This window comes from Pseudophryne corroboree, chromosome 2 (genome assembly GCF_028390025.1).
Source record: "Pseudophryne corroboree isolate aPseCor3 chromosome 2, aPseCor3.hap2, whole genome shotgun sequence".
In the NCBI taxonomy this organism is placed as follows: Eukaryota; Metazoa; Chordata; class Amphibia; order Anura; family Myobatrachidae; genus Pseudophryne; species Pseudophryne corroboree.
Genome location: NC_086445.1, coordinates 687,390,515 through 687,414,041, shown reverse-complemented (window position 1 = coordinate 687,414,041; position 23,527 = coordinate 687,390,515). Strand labels below are relative to the sequence as shown.

Here is a 23,527-nt window from a genome sequence, read left to right as displayed (position 1 = left end):
AATACCCCGTTTTATGCATGCTAATATCTTATTAGCCTTCTTTGCTGCAGTCCTACTTTGGGTACTACTGCTTAGCTTGCTATCTATGAGGACACCTAAGTCCTTTTCCAGTACAGAATCCCCTAATTTTACCCCATTTAGTAGGCAGGTATAATTTTTGTTCTTGTTACCACAGTGCATTACCTTACACTTGTCTGTGTTGAAGCGCATTCTCCATTTGGCTGCCCATGCTTCTAATTTAACTAAGTCGTTCTGAAGAGACTCGGAATCCTCCTCTGAATTTATAGCCTTACACAATTTGGTATCATCTGCAAAAATTGACACCATGCTCTCTAGACCTTCTGTTAGGTCGTTAATGGAAATATTTAACAATAGCGGTCCTAATACTGAGCCTTGCGGCACACTACTTAGCACTTCAGTCCAAGTTGAAAAAGATCCATTAACCACAACGCGCTGCTCCCTATTATCTAACCAGTTTTTGACCCAAGTGCATATTGTGCTTCCTAGCCCTGATTCTTGTAGCTTGTAGATAAGTCTCATGTGTGGTACAGTATCGAACGCTTTGGCAAACAGTGGCACACCCAGGGGGGGTTTCCGAGTACCCAGAAACCCCCCTCCACTAAAAAAAAATTTTTTTTTTCTTTTTTTTAGCTGCATGAGTATTATTAATGACTGTCTAGCGTCCTCTGCAGCCTGCTGTCTTCCTGGTGGCACTTTTAAGTGCAATAAAAGTTTACTTTATTTTAATTATAGTACATATATATCCATGTGCATACATATATACACATGTATATACATACATACAAACACACACACACACACACACACACGATATATATATATATACACATGTGTATATATATGTGTACTGTATGTGTGTGTACATATATATATATATGTATGTATGCATGTTTAATATGCTATGTATATGTGTATATGTATGTGTGTGTATGTATGTATATATATATATATATATGTGTAGATATATATATATATATATATATATACACACACACACACACACACACACACACACACACACACACAGACACACTAGTTTTACGGACCCAGCATATACTGGGTCACCTCAGTCCCCACCCCCGTGATTGGCTCCGCCCAGTTCTGGAAACCCCCCATGCAAATCCTGCGTTTGCCACTGTTGGCAAAGTCTAAAAAGATTACATCCACGTCTTTACCCTGATCTAGGTTTGCGCTTACTGTTTCATAGAAGTCAAGTAAGTTGGTTTGACAGGATCTGTCCTTCATAAACCCATGTTGATTCCCTTTAATGACCTTATTGACTTCAAGGAACTTCTGAATACTATCTCTTAGAATACCTTCCAATACTTTCCCCACTATAGATGTAAGACTAACTGGTCTATAATTACCTGGTTCAGCTTTACTTCCCTTTTTGAATATAGGCACTACTTCCGCTATACGCCTGTCTTTGGGAACCATACCTGATATAACTGAATCCTTAAAGATCAAAGATAGCGGTTTTGCCAGTTCAGAGTGAAGCTGTTAGGGTCTCCTGCCCTGTGCTGCCACGTCGTCATGGCAACCGGGAGACAAGTGCTAGCGGAGTAACCTGAGCGCAGCTGATACTCCGGTTCGGGTCTTTTGCTGTGCAGTGGTTATAGGCTCTGTGCATGGCAGGGGATCCGGTGCTGGTTTTTGTGCTCACAGTCTGTGAGGTCTGAGTGGGGCGTGGACAGCACCTGCTTTATAAGGCCTCTTTTCAGGGTAAGCAGATGCTGCTGAATCTTTGTTGGTTAGTCAGTTTCTGAAAGTTAGCCAGTACTGTGTAGCTTTGTATTTGTTTGTTGCTTACTGCAAATAGGCCTGGGGATTTGGTATTACACTCTGCCAATCCAGACCTAGCAGTAAGACTGGAGTCAGTCGTTTAGCTTGCTGGGGTTCTGTTACTACTCTGTGAACTTGGCAAGTTTGCGGCTGTATTCTAAGACTTGCCTGTCTAATCCTGTCTCACTGTGCTAGGTGTCAGGGGTCAGTTTAGTGGCAGTAAACCGAACCTGTGCACTGCAAGTGAGAATTAGGATTGTGGAGAATCTCCTTGTGTCTATCATTCCATCTCTGACCAAGGAGTTTACTGCCACACCCGTTGGTAACCCTTTAGGGTTTTGCTGTTGCCCTTAGCAACAGCATTTCGGGTTTTCTATGTATTAAAACACAACATCTTGCTTTTCACATCTGAGCAGTTCTAATACTAGGGAGATACCCAGTTCCTTAGCCTCTGGGCTTCTCTGTTCACGTTGTGTGTATTTTGTTACCCTACCACCTTCTGTGTACGTTATGTCATATTCCCTAGTCTGTCTGTGAGTCCATTTGTTTTGCATAACAGTTCAAACACCAGTACATTCCTGCAGGCACTGGAGTGCATAACAGTCCTGACACCAGTACTTTCCTGCAGGCACTGGTGTGCATAATATATTCAGCAGCCCAATACTCCTGTTGAAATTTTGTGGGAATATGGAGCATACCCCTCAAAATACGTTGCAACAGGTGGTTGATCAGGTGCAGGTCCTGACTCAAAAATGTAATGATTTGTCCATTAAAATGCACACCTCCCAGGCTGCTGGCGGAGCTCCCGCAGCAGCAGCACCTGCAGGGGTTAAGGAGCCGAAAGTAAATCTCCCGGATCGTTTTTCTGGAGATCGCTCGCAGTTCTTTTGTTTCAAGGAGAGCTGCAAGCTATACTTCCGGCTTAGGCCTCAGTCTTCTGGGTCGGAGATTCAGCGGGTGGGCATAGTGATTTCCTTGCTACAAGGAGACCCACAGGTCTGGGCATATGGGTTGCAGCCTGACTGTCCGTCGCTTAAAAGTGTTGATGCTTTTTTTACGGCACTGGGCATGTTGTATGATGACCCTGACAAGACGGCCTCAGCCGAGGCTCAGATTTCGATCCTTAAGCAAGGGCGAAGGCCAGTTGAGGTTTACTGTACGGAGTTTCGGAGGTTGGCCCATGATACCCAGTGGAATGACCCAGCCCTGAGACACCAGTACCGAAGAGGTCTTTCTAACCAGATAAAGGACCAACTGGTACAACATCCCTTGCCTGATAGCTTGGATCAGCTCATGCAGTTATCCATCCGGGTGGATAGACGGCTGAGAGAGCGTAGGCTTGAAAGGGAGACTGAGATTTCCTTCCTTCCCAAGGGAACCTCAGACTCTGAGGAATTTTCCGAGGAGCCTATGCAGATTGGGGCTACCCGCCTCTCCTCGCGTGAGAAGATGCGGAGGAGACAGCAGGGGTTGTGTTTGTACTGTGGGAATAAAGGTCATGTGGTAGTATCATGCCCAGAAAAGCCGGAAAACTTCAGGGCCTGAGGGTGATGGGAAATATCCTGTCAGGCCAGAAGTCAGAATTTCCCAAGAAGACTTTTATCATTCCGGTGACCTTGAAGATCCTCGGTCAAACTGTCAAGACTGAGGCCTTTGTGGACAGTGGGGCCGACGGGGTTTTTATGGACCGCCAATTCGCCCTGAAACACTCTGTTCCCTTAGTACCCTTGGCATCGGAAATTGAGATTTGTGGGTTAAACGGGGAACCATTATCCCAAGGTAAAATTACCTCTTGCACTAGCCAGATTTCTTTGTTTATTGGAGCCACACACTCTGAAAAATTGTCCTTTTATGTGACTGTCTGTACTTTTGCCCCATTGGTGTTGGGGTTACCCTGGTTAAGGGCCCACAATCCTCAATTTGACTGGGTCTCTGGGGAGATTCTTAGTTGGAGTACTGATTGTTTCAGGAGTTGCTTGAGCCTTCCAGTCAGGTTCTCGCAGCTAAGTTTGCCAGGATTGCCAGGGTGTTATGCAGATTTTGCGGACGTGTTCTCCAAAAAAGTTGCAGAGGTACTACCTCCCCATCGCTCCTATGACTGTGCCATTGATTTGTTGCCAAATGCTAAGCTTCCCAAGAGCAGGTTGTACTCCCTGTCACGTCCTGAGACTCAGGCTATGGCAGAGTACATTTAGGAGAACTTGGCTAAGGGATTTATCAGACCTTCACAGTCTCCAGTTGGGTCGGGGTTCTTCTTCGTGGGTAAAAAGGACGGTTCGTTGCGACCCTGCATCGACTTCAGGGAATTGAACCGTATCACGATTAAAAACTCATACCCACTGCCTCTCATTTCGGTCTTGTTTGACCAGCTTCGTACTGCCACCATTTTTTCTAAGATTGACCTACGCGGTGCGTACAATCTAATCCGAATAAGAGAGGGGGATGAATGGAAGACTGCCTTTAATACCCACTCGGGGCATTATGAATATTTGGTGATGCCTTTTGGGCTCTGTAATGCCCCGGCAGTCTTCCAGGATTTCATGAATGATGTGCTCAGGGAATATTTGGATAGATTCTTAGTTGTATACTTAGATGACATCCTAATCTTCTCCCATTCCCTGGAGGAACATCGGAAGCATGTACGCTTAGTCCTCCAGAAACTCTGAGACCACCGGCTTGGGGCGAAGCTGGAGAAGTGCGAATTTGAAGTTCAGCAAATCGCATTTCTAGGATATATTATCTCCCCAGAAGGTTTCCAAATGGAGGGTTCCAAGGTACAGGCAGTCCTGGATTGGGTGCAGCCCACTAGTTTGAAGGCGCTTCAGCGTTTCCTGGGCTTTGCGAATTTTTATAGACGATTTATCGCTGGATTTTCGTCTATAGTGGCGCCCTTGGTGGCACTCACTAAGAAAGGGGCGGATGTTGCTCACTGGTCTTGTGAGGCTAAAGCGGCTTTTGCCCGTCTCAAAAGGGCATTTGTTTCGGCCAAGGTGCTGCGACACCCAGATCCAGAGCGTCCTTTTGTGGTGGAGGTGGATGCCTCTGAGATGGGTATTGGGGCAGTGCTTTCTCAGATGGGAGTGTCAGATAATCGCCTTCATCCCTGTGCTTACTTTTCCCGTAAATTTTCGCCTGCCGAGATGAATTATGACGTGGGTAACCGGGAATTGTTGGCTATTAAGGATGCACTCGAGGAGTGGAGACACTGGCTTGAGGGGGCTAAGTTTGTGGTCTCAATTCTCACTGACCATAAGAATCTGGCATATTTAGAGTCAGCGAAGCGTCTCAATGCCAGGCAGGCACGATGGGCTTTGTTTTTTGCTCGCTTTAATTTTTTGATAACATATCGCCCTGGGTCAAAAAACATCAAGGCTGATGCGCTCTCGCGGAGTTTTGCTCCAATCCAGGAGACCACCGAGGAGCCGTTGCCCATTGTTTCCCCATCATGTATTAAAGTGGGCATTACCCAGGACCTCTTATCATTAGTCCTTAGAGCACAGGAGCAGGCTCCTCCAGACCTTCCGGTAGGTCTTTTGTTTGTGCCTCCTAGGTTAAGACAGCGAGTGTTCCTGGAATTCCATGCCAAGAAGTCTGCAGGTCACCCGGGTATTGCCAGAACTCGGGAGTTGCTATCTAGGGCGGTGTGGTGGCCCTCGGTGGCTAAGGATGTGGATCAGTGGGTTCGGGCATGTGACATCTGTGCCCGAAATAAGACTCCTAGAGGGGTTCCTGTTGGCCCACTACATCCACTCTCTATCCCATCTAAGCCATGGACCCACATTTCAATGGATTTTGTGGTGGACTTGCCCAAATCCTCGGGGATGACAGCCATCTGGGTTGTCGTTGACAGGTTTTCGAAGATGGCGCACTTCGTTCCACTGGTTGGGCTGCCATCGGCCAGACGCCTGTCTGAATTATTTATGCTGCATGTTGTGCGTCTCCACGGGTTGCCACTTGATGTGGTCTCTGACCGCGGATCCCAGTTTGTGGCCAAATTCTGGAGGGCATTTTGTTCCGATCTCCAGATTTCTGTCAGCTTGTCGTCGGGCTACCATCCGCAGTCTAATGGGCAGACTGAAAGGGTGAACCAGTCCTTGGAGCAGTTCCTCAGGTGTTATGTCTCCAAGTGTCAGACTGACTGGGTTGCTCATCTGTCCATGGCGGAGTTTGCCTATAACAACGCGGCTCACTCTGCTACAGGGATCTCTCCCTTCCTTTGTGTGTATGGGCATCATCCTAAGGCCAATTCTTTTGACCCCCTGGACTCCACGCCTGGTCCTTAGAGGTATTTGGCGGAAAGTGAAGAAAGCCCTTGTGTCTGTGTCATTAGTGACCAAAAGGGTTTTTGATAAGCGGAAAAGACTCTGCAGCTTCAAATTAGGAGACTTCGTCTGGTTGTCTACCAAGAATTTGAAGTTGAGACAGCCATCTCATAAGTTAGGCCCCCGGTTCATCGGCCCTTATAAGATCACCAGGGTTATCAATCCGGTGGCATTTCAGTTAGATCTGCCCCGTTCTTTGGGTATCAATAAAACATTTCATTGTTCCCTTTTAAAACGGGCGATTAGTAATCCTTCTTCCAGTGGAAGACCTTCCCCTCTTCTGATACGTGGCCAGAGGGAGTTTGTTGTTGAAAGGATTCTTGACTCCAAGGTGGTTCGGGGTCGGCTGTCATTTTTGGTGCACTGGAAGGGGTATGGCCCGGAGGAGCGGTCGTGGGTGCGCAGTTGTGATCTTCATGCCCCCAGACTGATACGCTCTTTCTTCTCGCAGTTCCCCGATAAACCCGGTGGTAGGGGTTCTTTGACCCCTCGTCAGAGGGGGGGTACTGTTAGGGTCTCCTGCCCTGTGCTGCCACGTCGTCATGGCAACCGGGAGACAAGTGCTAGCGGAGTAACCTGAGCGCAGCTGATACTCCGGTTCGGGTCTTTTGCTGTGCAGTGGTTATAGGCTCTGTGCATGGCAGGGGATCCGGTGCTGGTTTTTGTGCTCACAGTCTGTGAGGTCTGAGTGGGGCGTGGACAGCACCTGCTTTATAAGGCCTCTTTTCAGGGTAAGCAGATGCTGCTGAATCTTTGTTGGTTAGTCAGTTTCTGAAAGTTAGCCAGTACTGTGTAGCTTTGTATTTGTTTGTTGCTTACTGCAAATAGGCCTGGGGATTTGGTATTACACTCTGCCAATCCAGACCTAGCAGTAAGACTGGAGTCAGTCGTTTAGCTTGCTGGGGTTCTGTTACTACTCTGTGAACTTAGCAAGTTTGCGGCTGTATTCTAAGACTTGCCTGTCTAATCCTGTCTCACTGTGCTAGGTGTCAGGGGTCAGTTTAGTGGCAGTAAACCGAACCTGTGCACTGCAAGTGAGAATTAGGATTGTGGAGAATCTCCTTGTGTCTATCATTCCATCTCTGACCAAGGAGTTTACTGCCACACCCGTTGGTAACCCTTTAGGGTTTTGCTGTTGCCCTTAGCAACAGCATTTCAGGTTTTCTATGTATTAAAACACAACATCTTGCTTTTCACATCTGAGCAGTTCTAATACTAGGGAGATACCCAGTTCCTTAGCCTCTGGGCTTCTCTGTTCACGTTGTGTGTATTTTGTTACCCTACCACCTTCTGTGTACGTTATGTCATATTCCCTAGTCTGTCTGTGAGTCCATTTGTTTTGCATAACAGTTCAAACACCAGTACATTCCTGCAGGCACTGGAGTGCATAACAGTCCTGACACCAGTACTTTCCTGCAGGCACTGGTGTGCATAACAGAAGCTCCATTAGAACCCTTGGGTGAATACCATCGGGCCCTGGTGATTTATTAATCTTTAAATGTTTTAATCGGTCACAGACTACTTTCTCGCTTAAATAAGTACCTATCAGTGGGATATTCTCATTATTGAGATTGTGTGTCAGTCCCTGAATTGGGTCCTCTCTAGTGAATACTGTTGAAAAAAACTCATTTAGTGTGTCCGCTATGTCATTATCATTTTTGCTTAAGACTCCCAACTTGTCTTTTAAAGGGCCTATACTCTCCTTCTTTAATCTCTTGCTATTAATGTATTTAAATAATTTTTTGGGATTCGCTTTGCTTTCCTTTGCTACTAGTTTTTTAGTTTCTATTTTAGCCGCTCTTATTTCCTTCTTGCAAATTTTGTTACATTCCTTATAGTGCTGAAATGACTCTGCTTTCCCGTCAGATTTGTATTTTTTAAATGCTCGCCTTTTCTTGCCCATAAGTTCCTTAATCTTTTTGTTAAGCCACATCGGTTTATGATTTTTATTCCTTTTTTTGCTGCTCATAGGAATAAATTTGAGTGTATTTTTAGCTAGCAGGAATTTTAGTACCTCCCATTTCTCTGTAGTATTTTTTCCTAAAAACAAACCTTCCCATTCAATATCCCTGAAAAATACCCTCATCTTTTCAAAATTTGCTTTGCTAAAGTTTAGAGTCCTAGTTGAGCCAGTATAGGGCTGTTTATGGAAACTGATATTGAATGTGACCATATTGTGGTCGCTGTTTCCTATGGGTTCACCTACTATAATACTTGATACCAAATCCCCATTGTTTGTTAATACCAGGTCTAAGATTGCATTGTACCTAGTTGGTTCCTCAATTAGTTGGACTAAGTAGTTATCATTAAGTGTGTTTAAAAACATATTGCCCCTAGCAGTATCACATGAATCGTTTTTCCAGTTTATCTCTGGATAGTTAAAATCTCCAATCACTACTATGTCTCCTACTCCTGCTGCTCTTTCAATTTGCTTTAGTAACAATTCCTCATCAGATGCGTTGATACCAGGCGGCCTATAGCATACACCCAATACAAACTTTTGTATTCCTTTTTCCCCGCATGCAATTTGTGTTTAAAAGTAATTCTTGTATGGTTAAAGTCACAGCTTAACATCTCTACTACACTGTTAGTGCTGTTTCAATACATCAGCAAGACACAAAATGTAAAAAAAAATATGCATCTCAGTCATGCCAGGGGTCTTGTATCGTAGAGCATATAAATGCTAGGTGTATGTGGACACTTGTATTTAGGTTTACAGCGTGATATGTGTTGATTGAGCTACAGTATTATTGAACCAATTAACTGAGTCTGTTAGTTAAACAAAGATTACTATAAGAGCTGACTACTGTAAAAGTGCACTTGGGATTGATATACCAATACTACTGAGTGCTGAATATAATTGTGCTACTAAAGTTGAACTATATTCACAATGCCTTATAATTGGAAAAATGAAGCTATTGTTTCTCTGTAATCAAGAAAGAGCAGTATTAATTCTAATTCTACTACATTCGCCTCTTGTGGCGTACCAGTACATGAACGTAAGAGGATAGTGACCACGTAGCTAGAGAGTACTCCAAAAACATAACTTTGTGTTCAGTTTAATGTAGATGACTGATCAGTCTGGGGTTTTGCTAGTCTACTGAGTAATAATCTGTTTTACTTTTCCATTATATATGTGTTATTGAGAAGGTTATTGTGTGTTCTGAATATAGTGTATTGAAGTAAAGGAGAAACCATATTTTGTATAGTTGTAGCTAAAGAGGTGCTGCCGCAGTTAGGATAAAGATGTGTATTAAACTACTAAAGAGTAGTATTACTTATTGCCTATCTACTACCATATTTCTATTTATTGTCATATATTTGTAATATTTCCTTCCTGTCGAATTGCATGTCATATGTATGGTGATTTCTATTTTTTGTCCATACCCTTCCCTGGAGCCGTGTCCTCTTACTCCCACTTTTAATACATTTTTTAGATTATTCTATTCATCAAGGCTGTGAGGTAAAGTAATTTTTCTGTTTGTGTAGGGCTGGCCTCTGCTACAACCTAAGAAGGATAAGGAGTTGTTGCCAGAGAAGGGAGATCCAATAGAGCTGCCATCTCAACTGTAAGGTACTATCTAGACCTAACTTATATGTGCCCACATCAACATCCGGGGTACAACACATGTACACATTAAAATAATATGTCCCTTGATGTGAGTATCTTCAGTAATTAGAGCTTGTATGCCTCCAAATAAACATGTAAGAAAGTTAATAGTAATAAACTTTATTCTGTGACATGCACTGAAAACTGCATTTCTAAACACTGTGCCTGCTGCACTGTATTTCAGTCTGCTGTCCCAAGAGGACTTTAATGAGGCTCTCGCAGGCAGATGTATTGGCAACAAGTTTTGTTGGGAATCAAACTAATTAGCACAATCTCCTAGTCACTTGAGTTGTAAAAAAGACACCGAACACTAGCGAATTGCACAGGACCTGTCAGCTCACTAGCTCAATGTATCTTCGGCGGCGTGTTGTATGAGGATACATCTGGTGGCAAGTCATCTTTGCCATGTCTATGGCACAGCCTTGCCAGTTTAAAAACTGGTGGTAGTGGACACTCTAAAGAAGAAATAAATTAGTTGGGTGTCAGAAAAAATTAATAATAGTCAATTCAAAGGAAATATATGCACACAGTATATATGGGTTTTCGAGAAAGGGGGAGTCTTGGTAGACGAGTGAGGGTGGGAGAGGTCTGGAAACTAATAACAGGATTATTACAAAGCATAGGCACCCTAATTTCTCACTTGTAAAATGCAGTACTATAAAACACATTTGTTGCCCTTATTTAAGTAACAGTGAATGTTTCATGCAAATTTGAGAGTAACCGTACAAGGAAAAAAAGTAATAATAATAATAATAATAATGATAATAATAAATATAAGAATAAAAAAATATAGAAACACAAGCGCCTCTCCATACACCCTGTCATGCATTTATAGAATCTCGGGGATAGAAGGTTAGATAGCAACTTGCCATTAGATTCTACATTTTTTTGTGGACAGGAGAGAGCAGGTGAAATTAGGGAAGTTAGAGTTCGGACTGCTAGCATAGGTGCTCTCCAAAGATGTGTTCTACCCCCCTTGCTTTTTTTCTCTCTATTCGAATACTGCACCTCGAGTGGTCTTACTGTTAAGCTCCTGAAATTTGCGGATGACACCACGGTCATCAGTCTCATCAGGGATGGTGAGGAGTCCGAATATAGAAGAAAAATTGAATGATTGGCCTTACGGTGCAGCCCAGGGCTGGATCCAGGGGGGAAGGAACACCCCCCCAACAGTCATAGCCACGCCCACTTACATGATGGCCACATTGCCAGCCACAACCAGGTCCAGCAGTGGCATGAGGAAGATCCCAAGATCCCAAGGTAGTGGGGCAAGATGTTTTCAGCACACAGTGGGGAGAATGAGCTGGATGAGCAGTTCCCGCTGCTGCTGTTCAGACAGGAGCTGTGCGCTGGCGTCTCCTCCATTATGGGCCCGGTCACTGTGGGAAATGGGGGTAAGCCGCTCTGGGTGGCAGCGATCCAGTGCAGCAGCGATCTCCCTCTGCTGGCATCGCTCATCTTCCTCCCCTGACTCCCCCGCCGTCAGCGCCTGCAGCAGCCAGCACAGCCCTGCATCTCCCACCTGAAGGTAGATCCTTCATAGCGGCAGCATCCTCCTCCCCAGCATCCAGCTACCCATACCAATACATGGCACGCTGCAGCAACACCAGCCCCACAGGCATGGACGAGGGTCATTCTGGCTGGCTCCCTGATTTGCTGGGGCCACCAGAGGTGAGGGCTGCTGCCAGGTAATGGTGTGTGGCTGCACTGGCATCCCTCCCCATCCTCCGTGTTCCGGGACCCCTAGCCCCATCTGCCATCATCACATGCTGTCACCCCCACCTTGGGCAGTGTGTGCCGCCCATCGGTGTGTTAGTAGTTGCATGTGTCCGTGTTTGTGTGCTACATAAGAAGTACATGTGCAGGAGGCAATGCTTTATATGCTCTTTAGAGCATTAATGGACAGTTGGGATGGGAAATGGGAGGAGTAATGAGTATAGGGGAGGAGTCAGGAATAAATAAACCGCCCTTCCCTGAAAGAAAAGTCTAGATCTGTCCCTGGTGCAGCTGGAACAACTTAGAGTTAAATCCCTCTAAAACAGTGGACATGTTAGTGGATTTTAGGGGGCATACTCTTGTACCATCTCCAATTACTATTAATGACTGTGTTGTGTCCGTGGAGATTCCTTCAGGTTCCTGGGACCTAACATGGGGTTCCAACACAGACACTATTGTTAAAAAAAGCACAGCAAAGGGTTTATTTCCTGCGACAGTTAAGGTTTAGCTTGCCAAAGGAATTATTTATTCTTTTCTATTTGGCAGTAATCCAGTCTGTCCTCTGCTCATCCATCATTGTATGGTTTGGAGCAACTACAAAACAGGAGAAAAATGGACTCCAAAGAGTAATAAGAGCTGCTGGAAAAAAAAATGGTACTGATCTCCCCCCTATACAGTATTTATATTTGGTAAAAGCTGGTAGATGAATGAGAAATATTGTGGTGGATGCAACTTACCCAGGTCATGACCAGTTCCACTCGATTCCATCATGTAGGCGATACATGCTGGAATATCTGTTAAGGTGCATACACATGGTGAGATATTGTCTATGGCCAATTTTGACTATACGATTTCCCTTGAACTCTCCCAGAGCCCACATAGCACAGATTTTGACTATCTGTACTTTCGATTTTGTCTATGTACGATTTTGACTAAGTGGCAATTTTGACTATACTTTGTAGTAGATAGTACACTATATAGTCAAAATTGACTTGCCTGCACAGTCTATCTAGCTTTGCGATATCGACACTGCGGGAGTGCACATCGGGATTGAATCGGAATCACAAGCTGCCTAACACCTTACGATTTGCACTAACTTTCCTTGCGATTTTTACTATATAGTCAAAATCGAATGGAGAAATCTCACCGTGAGTACACACGCTTAGACGGTATCTCTGTTAAATAATTAGCGTGGGATGGAGATGCAATTTAACAATTTATACTTTTTTAGAGGTTTATTTATTGGTGAGTGTTGGTTGAATTATTGTTATTTTTGTTTGTTTGTTTGTTTCTTTTTTTTTTTTAAGAGATGTGGCTTACCAGGAAAAATTCCTTGTATACTGTATGTTTTTTTATACTTGGTCAATAAATCTAATTCTGAAAGAAGGGTGTGTTCTTTGTAGCATAAATATATGGTATATACTGTAATCTGTAAAACATAGAAAAGCGTAATAATACTGTATAACAGTGGATGAGTAATGCATCCAAATGACTATACAGCACATTATAACTTCCCATTCTCAATTTTATTTGGTGTCAAAATACATATATTACCAAAAGTGCCGTAGAGAGCTGTGATGGGTCCAGGTAAGGGTTTGGGGATGTAGTCTAATTGTGGGAGGCATGACCACACCCCCTTATACGAATTGATGGGGGGAAAGTATTTTCAGCACCACGAAGCAGCACAGAGCGCAAATTTGGGGTGCTACTATGCCAAATGGCAATTCCAGAGTGGGGCACGATCAGTGTGATCACCCCACCCCGTGCACAGGTAAAAGAGACTGCTCATGCTGCTAAGTGGCAACATCCTCCCTGTACCCAAAACTGCCCAGCCAGCAAACAGCTTGCTGACAGTGGAACAAAGCTTCTGCTGCTGACCGGTAATGGAGCCAGGGGGAGGGGCGGCAGCAGACCTGAGCACCCACTGGGTCCATCCATCAGACCCCTGCCAGAGTAATTAGTACCCCCCTCCCTCTCAGAAGCAGTGATTACCAATGTGTAATAACTTTACCTATTTAAGGTTAACATGCTTATAGTATTAATGTGACAAAAGAACTTGCATTAGCTCCGGTCCAGAGGGGCCTCCTTGTTCTTAACCCTGTCATGGTTTTCAACAGGTATAGCAGAAGTCACATTTTAAGTAGGGATGAGCGGGTTCAGTTCCCTGAGAACTGAACCCCCCTGAACATCACGTCCTGAACCCATCTCCGAGTTTGGCTTGGGTTTTCCCACCAGACTCGGAAACCAGAACGAGGCAAAAGGTCATCATCCCGCTGTCTGATTCTCGCAGGTTTTGGATTCCATATAAGGAGCTGCCCGTCACTGCCATTTCACTCCAGTCCTGGAGAGTGTAGCGAGAAGACGTTTCGCCTCATTGTCTGTGCGGGAAAGTGGCATGGCGCATGGGGGGGTGACCTGCTCTTTTCTATCATTCCAGTGCTGCCATAAGTCCAGTGCTGCTGTATAAGTCCAGTCCACTGGTGCTGTCATGTGCTGCATCAGTCCAGTGGTGGTGTCCTGTGCTGCCATAAGTCCAGTCAGGGGCGGATCCAGAAGAAAATGATAGTGGGGGCACCATGGAAGGGGAAGTACATTTGCATGCGGCTTCGGTGCATGTGAGGTGGCGCTTCTTATACAATGCCCACAGTTGTAGCACTCATTATGCAATGTCCACTGTACTGGTAGTGCCCCTTATATAGACCCCATAGTAGTGGTGCCCCTTATGCAATGCCCCTATTGCCCCCAGTAGTAATGTTGCCTGTAGTAATGCCCGCAGTCATATAGTGAGTGTGGCCAATTAAAATGAGACGTGATACACAGACATATGCCCCCAATAGTGCAGTGCCAAATCCACAATTGCCCCCACAGTGCCAGATCCACAATTGTCCCCACAGTGCCAGATCCACAATTGCCCCCACAGTGCCAGATCCACAAATGCCCCCACAGTGCCAGATCCACAAATGCCCCAACAGTGCCAGATCCAAAAATGCCCCCAGTGCCAGATCCAAAAATGTCCCTACAGTGCCAGATCCAAAAATGTCCCTACAGTGCCAGATCCAAAAATGCCCCCACAGTGCCAGATCCAAAAATGTCCCTACAGTGCCAGATCCAAAAATGCCCCCACAGTACCAGATCCAAAAATGCCCCTACAGTGCCGGATCCAAAAATGCCCCTACAGTGCCAGATCCAAAAATGCCCCCACAGTGTTAGGTATACAAATGCCCCCACAGTGCCAGGTAAACAATTGCCCTCACAGTGCCAGGTAAACAATTGCCCCCACAGTGCCAGGTATACAACTGCCCTCACAGTGCCAGGTATACAAATGCCCCCACAGCAGGTATACAAATGCCCCCACAGCAGTTCTGCAGCTGCTTACCGCTGCTGCTTCTCTGCCCGGCTGGCTCTGAGGGTGTCAGGAGGAGAGCGCGGCTATGTCTGGCAGCGTGTAGGACTTCAAACTAGCCGCCAGTTCGTGAGCCAATCAGAGCTCGCGGACCGGCGACTCCTGATTGGCTGCCGGTCCGCGAGCTCTGATTGGCTCACGAACTGGCGGCTGGTTTGAAGTCCGCAACACGCCGCCAGATAGCCGCGCTCTCCTCCTGACAGCTGAGACACGCTGCCGCCGGACTGAGCGGCAGCGTGTCTCAGTGACACAGGCGGGGGGGGGGACGGATGGGGCCACAAATGACAGGGCCTGAGTGCCCCCCCCTGGATCCGCCACTGAGTTTAGTGATGGTGTCCTGTGCTGCCAATGCCATAAGTCCAGTGCTGCTGCTGTATAAGTCCAGTCCACTGGTGCTGTCTTGTGCTGCATCAGTCTAGTGGTGGTGTCCTGTGCTGCCATAAGTCCAGTGATGCTGTATAAGTCTAGGCCAGTGGTGCTGTTTTGTGCTGCATCAGTCCAGTGGTGGTGTCCTGTGCTGCCATAAGTCCAGTGGTGGTGTCCTGTGCTGCCATAAGTCCAGTGGTGCTGCCGTATAAATCCAGTCTAGTGGTGCTGCCATATAAGTCCAGGGGCACTGCCATATAAGTCCAGGAGTACTACCATATAAGTCCAGTCTAGTAGTGCTGCCATACAAGTCCAGTCCAGGGGTACTGCCGTGTAAGTCCAGTCCAGTGGTGCTGCCATATAAGTCCAGGGGTACTGCCATATAAGTCCAGTCCAGTGGTGCTGCCATATAAGTACAGCGATACTGCTGTATAAGTCCAGTGGTGCGGCCGTATAAGTCCAGGGGCACTACCATATAAGTCATGGGGTACTGCCATATAAGTACAGTTCAGTGGTACGGCCGTATATGTCCAGTCCAGTGGTGCTGCCATTTAAGTCCAGCAGTACTGCTGTATAAGTCTAGAGGTACTGCCGTATAAGGCCAGGGGTACTGCCGTATAAGTCCAGTCCAGTAGTGCTGCCATATAAGTCCAGTCCAGTTGTGCTGCCGTATAAGTCCAGTCCAGAGGTGCTGCCATATAAGTTAAGGGGTACTGCCATTTAAGTCAAGCGGTACTGCCGTATAAGTCCTGGGGTGCTGCTGTATAAGTCCAGGGGTACTGCCATATCAGTCCAGTCTAGAGGTGCTGCCATATAAGTCCAGCAGTACTGCCGTATAAGTCATGGGGTACTGCCATATAAGTCCAGTCCAGTGGTGCTGTCATATAAATCCAGTGGTGCTGCCGTATAAGTCCAGGGGTACTGCCAATAAGTCCAGGTGTACTTCCGTATAAGTCCAGTCCAGTGGTGCTGCCATATGAGTCCAGTCCAGTGGTGCTGCCATTTAAGTCCTTTCCAGTGGTGCTGCCGTATAAGTCCAGGGGTACTGCCGTATAAGTCCAGGGGTACTGTCGTATAAGTCCAGTGGTGCTGCTGTGTAAGTCCAGTCCAGTGGTGCTGCCGTATAAGTCCAGGGCTAGCGCCGTATAAGTCCAGTGGTGCTGCCGTATAAGTCCAGTCCAGTAGTGCTGCCGTATAAGTCTAGTCCTATGGTGCTGCCGTATAAGTCCAGGGGTACTACCGTATAAATCCAGGGGTACTGCCATTTAAGTCCAGTGGTGCTGTCCTGTGCTGTATATTATTTACTCCAAATAAAGGGGTTATTAATATTTATCCAAATAATTTTTACATGGGTTTGCCCTGTGTGGTGCAGAGGTATGCTCTCCTGTACTGCATATTGGGCCTAATTCAGACCTGATCGCTAGGGTGTGTTTTTTGCATTCCTGCAGTCAGGTAGTCGCCGCCTACAGGGGGAGGGGGAAATCACTGTGCTAGGGTGCGATCACATGTGCAGGAGAGGTGCGCAAACAGAAGTTTGTGGAGTCTCTGCACAGACCAGGACTTACTGTGCTGCTGCGATGATCAGGGCTGGAGTTGATGTCAGAAACCCTCCCTTCAAACGCCTGGTCCCTCCTGCGTTTCTCTGGACACTCCTTAAAAAGGTCAGTTGCCACCCACAAACAGCCTCTTCCTGTCAGTCACCTTGCAATCGCCCGTGTGATTGCTTTTCTCTCACCCTCCCATCGCTGCCTGCTGATCCCCGTCACTGCGGACCGACACGCCTGCGCATTGTGGTGCATACGCATGTGCAGTTCAGAACTGATTGCAGGCTGTACGAAAACGCAGCCTAGCGATCAGGTCTGAATTAGTCCCATTGTTATACAGATGGAGCCTCGCTCATCTAGCCTTCTCTTTTGCGCTTACGTGCACCAAGGTTTATAGCATAAGCCTTTCATCTATTGTTCTCCGCTGCAATACAATACAGAGAGAACAATACAGCAGGGGATTCAGGGGGTCATTCTGAGTTGATCGCACGTAGCAACTTTTTGCTGCCCGTGCGATCAACTAGACGCCGCTTATGTAGGAGCCGCTTGTGCAGCCGTGCTATGCAAAAACATTTTGTGCAGTTTCTGAGTAGCTTTCAACTTACTCACCCGCTGCGATGTCTTCAGTCTGTCCGGTTCCGGAATTGAAGTCAGACACCTGCCCTGCAAACGCCTGGACACACCTGCGTTGGACTCACCACTCCCAGAATATGGTGAGTTGCCGCCCCGGAATGCCTTCCTTCTGTCAATCTACTTGCGATCGCGGCAGCGATCACTTTTTTTGTTGTTCTTATCGTTGCTGGGCAATGACGCACCTGCGCACTGTGGCCGCCACGCATGCGCAGTACCGACCCGTTCGCACCGCTGCGAAAAACAGCAGCGTGCGAATGGGTCAGAATGACCCCCTAAGCCATTACAGCAGGGTATTAAGTCTGACAGCAATGGCTCAATTAATCCTATTAAAGGGATAGATGAGCAGGGCTCCACCTGTATATCTCCAGAAAAACAATAGAGAACAAAAATGTGGAGGATAGTTAGGGAAAGATTAGGAACCACTTCCCCCTACTGCTGCCGCTGCCGCTGTTGTTGTTGTTGCTGCTGGGAGTCGATCGTCATCCCAGAGATGAAGTCAAAAGACCACTTGTACTACTTTAACTAAGCAACTGACTGTCCAACAGTCCTTTGCGAGGAAGATGAAATATGACAGCAGTCATCCTGTTGCAAAGCGGATAACTGAGGCCTTGACAGCTATGTTGGTGTTAGACGTGCGTCCGGTATCCGCCATTAGTGCAGTGGGATTTAGACAATTGATGGAGGTAGTGTGTTCACGATACCAAATCCCATCTAGATTCCACTTCACTAGGAAAGCAATTCCTGGACTGTACAGGGACATTAAGAAAAGTGTCCTCAGTGTCCTAACCACGGACATGTGGACAAGTGGAACAGGGCAGACTAAGGACTACATTACTGTGACAGCCCACTGGGTAGATGTATTGCCTCACGCAGCAATAACAGCAGCTGCACCAGTAGCAGCATCTCGCAAACGCCAGCTAGTTCCTAGGCAGGCTACGCTGTGTATCACTGTTTTCTGTAAGAGGCACACCGCTGACAACCTCTTACTGAAACTGAGGGACATCATCGCACAATGGCTTACCCCACTTAGACTTTCCTGGGGATTTGTGATATCGGACAACGCCACCAATATTGTGCATGCATTACATCTGGGCAAATTCCAGCACATCCCATGTTTTGCACATACATTGAATTTGGTGGTGCGGCGTCTGCGGCGGTGTCGGCGGGTTGCGGCGGTCGGCAAAAAGAAGCCCATAGGCTTCTATAGGTTATCGCCATCCAGAGATGGCGATACCCTGGACGCCGAAAACACGGCGGTAGGGTGTTAGTAAATATGAAAATGCGGTAAAACACCCGTTTTCGGGGGTTTTACCGCATTTTTGCTTTAGTACATCCCGCCCTAACTATGTAACTATGTAACTCTCCTTTTCTGCAGCAGGTTTCATTGGTTTCCACAGAGAAACATCAGGGATGTCCTAAAGCAGTTCCTCAAGGGAGGGGATGCGCCTTAGCGGGTTTGAGAACCCGTCGTCCAAAGGAAGCATCCTGGATGGCGGAAGTATCAAAGGCATAGAACCTAATAAACGTGTTCAGAGAGGACCACGTAGCCGCCTTTCACAACTGTTCTGTGGACGCACCATGGCGGGCCACCCAAGAAGGTCCAACAGGCCGAGTAGAATGGGCATTATTAGCAGCAGGAGCTGGGAGACCAGCCTGCGCATAAGCTTGTGCAATCACCATTCTAATCCATCTGGCCAAGGTTTGCTAAATCGCAGGCCAGCCACGTTTGTGAAAACCAAACAGGACAAAAAGGGAATCTGAGCTTCTGAAAGAGGCAGTCCTCTCCACATATATACGGAGAGCCCGTACTACATCTAAAGACCGCTCTTTATAGGACAAATCAGAAGAGATAAAGGCCGGAACCACATTCTCTTGGTTAAGGTGAAAAGATGACACCACCTTACATGAATAAGCTGGGCGAGTTCTAAGAAATGCCCAGTCACGATGAACTATTAGAAAGGGTGGACAACAGGACAATGTGCCTAAGTCTGACACCCTTCTAGCAGAGGCAATAGCCAGTAAAAACAAGACCTTGGCCATGAGCCATTTAAGGTCCACCGTCTCAAAGATTCAAATGGAGACTCTTGCAGGGCATTCAGGACAACAGACAGATCCCATGGAGCCACAGGAGGGACTTAGGGAGGCTGAATCCGTAAGACACCCTGAGTGAATGTATGAACGTTAGGTATAGATCCTACTAGATGCTGGATTGCGGGCTTTTAACATAGTTTGGATGACCGCCTCAGAGAATCCTTTGGCTCTCAGGAGTGATGCTGCAAGAGCCACGCCGTAAAAGCCAGCTTGGCCAGGTCCGGATAAAGACGAGGGCCCTGTACGAGGAGGTCTGGGCACTGAAGAAGTAGAAAAGGACGCTCTGTCGATAGACCCTGCAGGTCTGAGAACCAATGCTGTCTGGCCACCCTGGAGTGACTAGAAGTAGAAATCCTCCTTCTTGTTTGAACTTCCGCAGGACCCTGGGCAGGAGTGACACTGGAGGGAACATGTTGGGCAGCCGAAAGTTCCATGGAATTGCCAGTGCATCCACGAATGCTGCTTGAGGATTCCTGGTTCTTGATCCAAAGACCGGAACCTTGTGATTGTGTCGAGACGCCATCAGGTCTACGTCTGGTAGACCTCACTTGTCGATTAGGAGTTGAAAGACTTCTGGATGAAGACTCCACTCTCCGGCGCGCACATCCTGGTGACTGAGGAAATCTGTTTCCCAGTTTAGGATGCCCGGAAAGAACACTGCCGATTTTGCTGGCAGATAGCGTTCTGCCCAACAAAGGATTTTTGACACCATAGCCATGTGGCTTCGAGTGCCGACCTTGATGGTTTATGTATGCCACCGTAGTCAGGGCCGAAACTAGGATTTTCGTCACCCGGGACAAGGCAGTAATTTAGCGCCCGCCCCCCATAACAAACACCCCCCCCACAAAAAACCTTGACAGACTAAAATACTTAAATTATGAAAAATTTAGAATAAAAAAAAAAGGGGGGATACTATTGGACAATATTCCCCTATGTGCCTCAAATGCTCTATGCATCACATGCCCCACTACATGCTTCCCTGTGTGTCCCCATACATTGCACTATATCACTGCACTATGGTGGTCATTCCGAGTTGTTCGCTCGCTAGCTGCTTTTAGCAGCATTGCACACCGCCCTCTGGGAGTGTATCTTAGCTTAGCAGAATAGCGAACGAAAGATTAGCAGAACTGCTACTAAATAATTTGCTGCAGTTTCTGAGTAGCTCCAGACCTACTCCTAGACTGCGATCACCTCAGTCCGTTTAGTTCCTGGTTTGACGTCACAAACACGCCCTGCGTTCGGCCAGCCACTCCCCCGTTTCTCCAGCACTCCTGCGTTTTTACCTGGCACGCCTGCGTTTTTTAGCACACTCCCTGAAAATGGCCAGTTTCCTCCCAGAAACACCCATTTCCTGTCAATCACACTACGATCACTCGAGCGATGAAAAAACGTTGCTCGAGCTTGTGTAAATCTACAAAGTTTTGTGTGAAAGTACTTAGCGCATGCACGCTGTGTACCATGGAGGTCATTCCGAGTTGTTCGCTCGCAAGGCGATTTTAGCAGAGTTGCTCACGCTAAGCCGCCGCCTACTGGGAGTGAATCTTAGCATCTTAAAATTGCGAACGAAGTAATCGCAATATTGCGATTACACACCTCGTAGCAGTTTCTGAGTAGCTTCAGACTTACTCGGCATCTGTGATCAGTTCACTGCTTGTCGTTCCTGGTTTGACGTCACAAACACACCCAGCGTTCGCCCAGACACTCCTCCGTTTCTCCGGCCACTCCTGCGTTTTTTCCGGAAACGGTAGCGTTTTTTCCCACACGCCCATAAAACGGCCTGTTTCCGCCCAGTAACACCCATTTCCTGTCAATCACATTACGATCGCCAGAACGATGAAAAAGCCATGAGTAAAATTACTAAGTGCATAGCAAATTTACTTGGCGCAGTCGCAGTGCGAACATTGCGCATGCGCATTAAGCGGAAAATCGCTGCGATGCGAAGATTTTTACCGAGCGAACAACTCGGAATGAGGGCCCATGTGCATGCGCATTTTTGCCATTTTTTTACTTAATTGCTGCACTGCGAAAATCGTCAGCGAGCGATCAACTCGGAATGACCACCTATGTCATAACACTTCATCACTAAACTACATGGTCCTATACACTACACTACACTACGGTGGTCATTCCGAGTTGTTCGCTCGGTAAATTTCTTCGCATCGCAGCGATTTTCCGCTTAGTGCGCATGCGCAATGTTCGCACTGCGACTGCGCCAAGTAAATTTGCTATGCAGTTAGGAATTTTACTCACGTTTTTTTCTTCGTTCTGGTGATCGTACTGTGATTGACAGGAAGTGGGTGTTTCTGGGCGGAAACTGGCCGTTTTATGGGTGTGTGTGTGAAAAAACGCTACCTATTCTGGGAAAAACGCGGGAGTGGCTGGAGAAACGGAGGAGTGTCTGGGCGAACGGTGGGGGGTGTTTGTGACGTCAAACCAGGAACGACAAGCACTGAACTGATCGCAGATGCCGAGTAAGTTTCGAGTTACTCAGAAACTGCACAGAGATGTCTTATCGCAACATTGCAAATCTTTCGTTCGCAATTTTAAGAAGCTAAGATTCACTCCCAGTAGGCGGCGGCTTAGCGTGTGCAAAGCTGCTAAAAGCAGCTTGCGAGCGAACAACTCGGAATGACCTCCTACATACCCTATATACTACACCAAATCCCCCCATCTGGGAGGAAAAGCGGAGGTTGATACTGCTAACTGGGAGCACAGTGACGATAATAAAGTCTGTCTTTAAACTCACCAAAAAGCTGCTGTAGTGATACTCGGCGAGAGTTGGAGGTTGTCCAGGCTCAGTGGAAAGCTAGCAAAGTGAGCCTTTTTGTTTCTGTAACATCGGTGACTGCACCTGTTAGCAAACATAAGCTTGGGGGGGTGTAGTATGATATGCCGGCGGTCGGGCTCCCGGCGACCAGCATACCGGTGCCGGAATCCCGACCGCCGGCATACCGACAGGTGGGCAAGCACAAATGAGCCCCTTGCGCGCGCCTCGCTATCTATTCTCCCTCCAGGGGGTCGCCCAAGAGGGAGAAAAGATGTCGGTATGCCGGCGGTCGGGATTCCGACGCCGGTATGGTGGTCGCCGGGAGCCCGGCCGCCAGCAACCTGAAGACCACCCAGCCTGGGGCAGTGTGGTGTAGCCTGCAGCTTGTTATCATTTGTTGCTGGGCAGGCAACTGGAATCATAGCCTGCTGAAAAAAACAGCACCAACAGCTTCCTTCTATACAGAAATGGGTTCTCTGCGCACTGAGGTGTTAATCTGAGGCGGGCTGTGCTGCTGGTAATGAGGGGTGTCCCACCCCCCCTTAAATGGTAAGTATACAGATGTGGATAAATCCACAGGGAACCAGCGCTCAAACCCTATTTGTAGTGGTGAATGATACGGTTATAAAGTGAAACTAAAATCAATAATGAAAAAGCAGGTAATATACTTAAGGTTGTTTATTCTAAGATGCTGAGATACTTTCTTTCCCAACAGGTATAAATTCGGTTTAAAAGTCAATCAGTGATTGGGGCACGTTCCTGGTTTGAGCTTAAATTCTGAAGTGCAAGGTTCAATTGAAAGAACAAATGCTGTAATCTTTGTAAAGTCGAAAAAAAGAAAAAGAAAAATGCCACAAAAAAATATTAATGATAATATGTACTAAAGTCCAAACGGTTTACAAGTCTATACAGACAGCGGCGTCCCGCTAATCTGTGCTCTGAAGTGAAGGATTCTCTTGTGAAGTGATGAACAGTTGACAGCGGTAGTGTATGCTTTGGTTAGAGTGGAGAATAAGGACCCTGGACTGGCGCTATTCCTCCTGCAGCACGTCCCACAGTAGAGCGCCCGAATCAGGCCCGCTCTGTGGGGCCGCTGACCTGGGGTGTGCGCCTGTCACAGAGGCGAAGTGGACCCGGCCGGAGCTCTCCGAGCGGCTGGCCGCGCCTCTCCTCCTCCTACAGGGACTTACCTTCTCCCTTCCCCTCCGCCTTCCACTCTCCGCTGTCTCGGGCTTCTTCCGTCGCCTGGCAACCGGTTGCTTCCGGAACTCC

At 47.0% G+C, this 23,527-nt stretch overlaps 1 protein-coding gene across 5 annotated transcripts in view; it reads left to right on the top strand.

Annotated features, from left to right (window-relative positions):
* The window catches only part of LOC135044096 (polymeric immunoglobulin receptor-like), a 206,519-nt gene that overhangs the window by 26,084 nt on the left and 156,908 nt on the right, over positions 1-23,527 (top strand). For 2 of the 5 annotated variants that reach the window (XM_063955177.1, XM_063955178.1), the window contains one exon: positions 9,615-9,699. The exons of 1 other annotated variant lie outside the window; for it this stretch is intronic. The gene's annotated coding sequence lies outside the window, so the exon portion shown is untranslated. Of the gene's footprint in view, positions 1-9,614; positions 9,700-11,997; positions 12,106-23,527 lie in introns of all 5 variants that reach the window. 2 more of the 5 variants (XM_063955180.1, XM_063955179.1) reach the window with 2 other exon arrangements.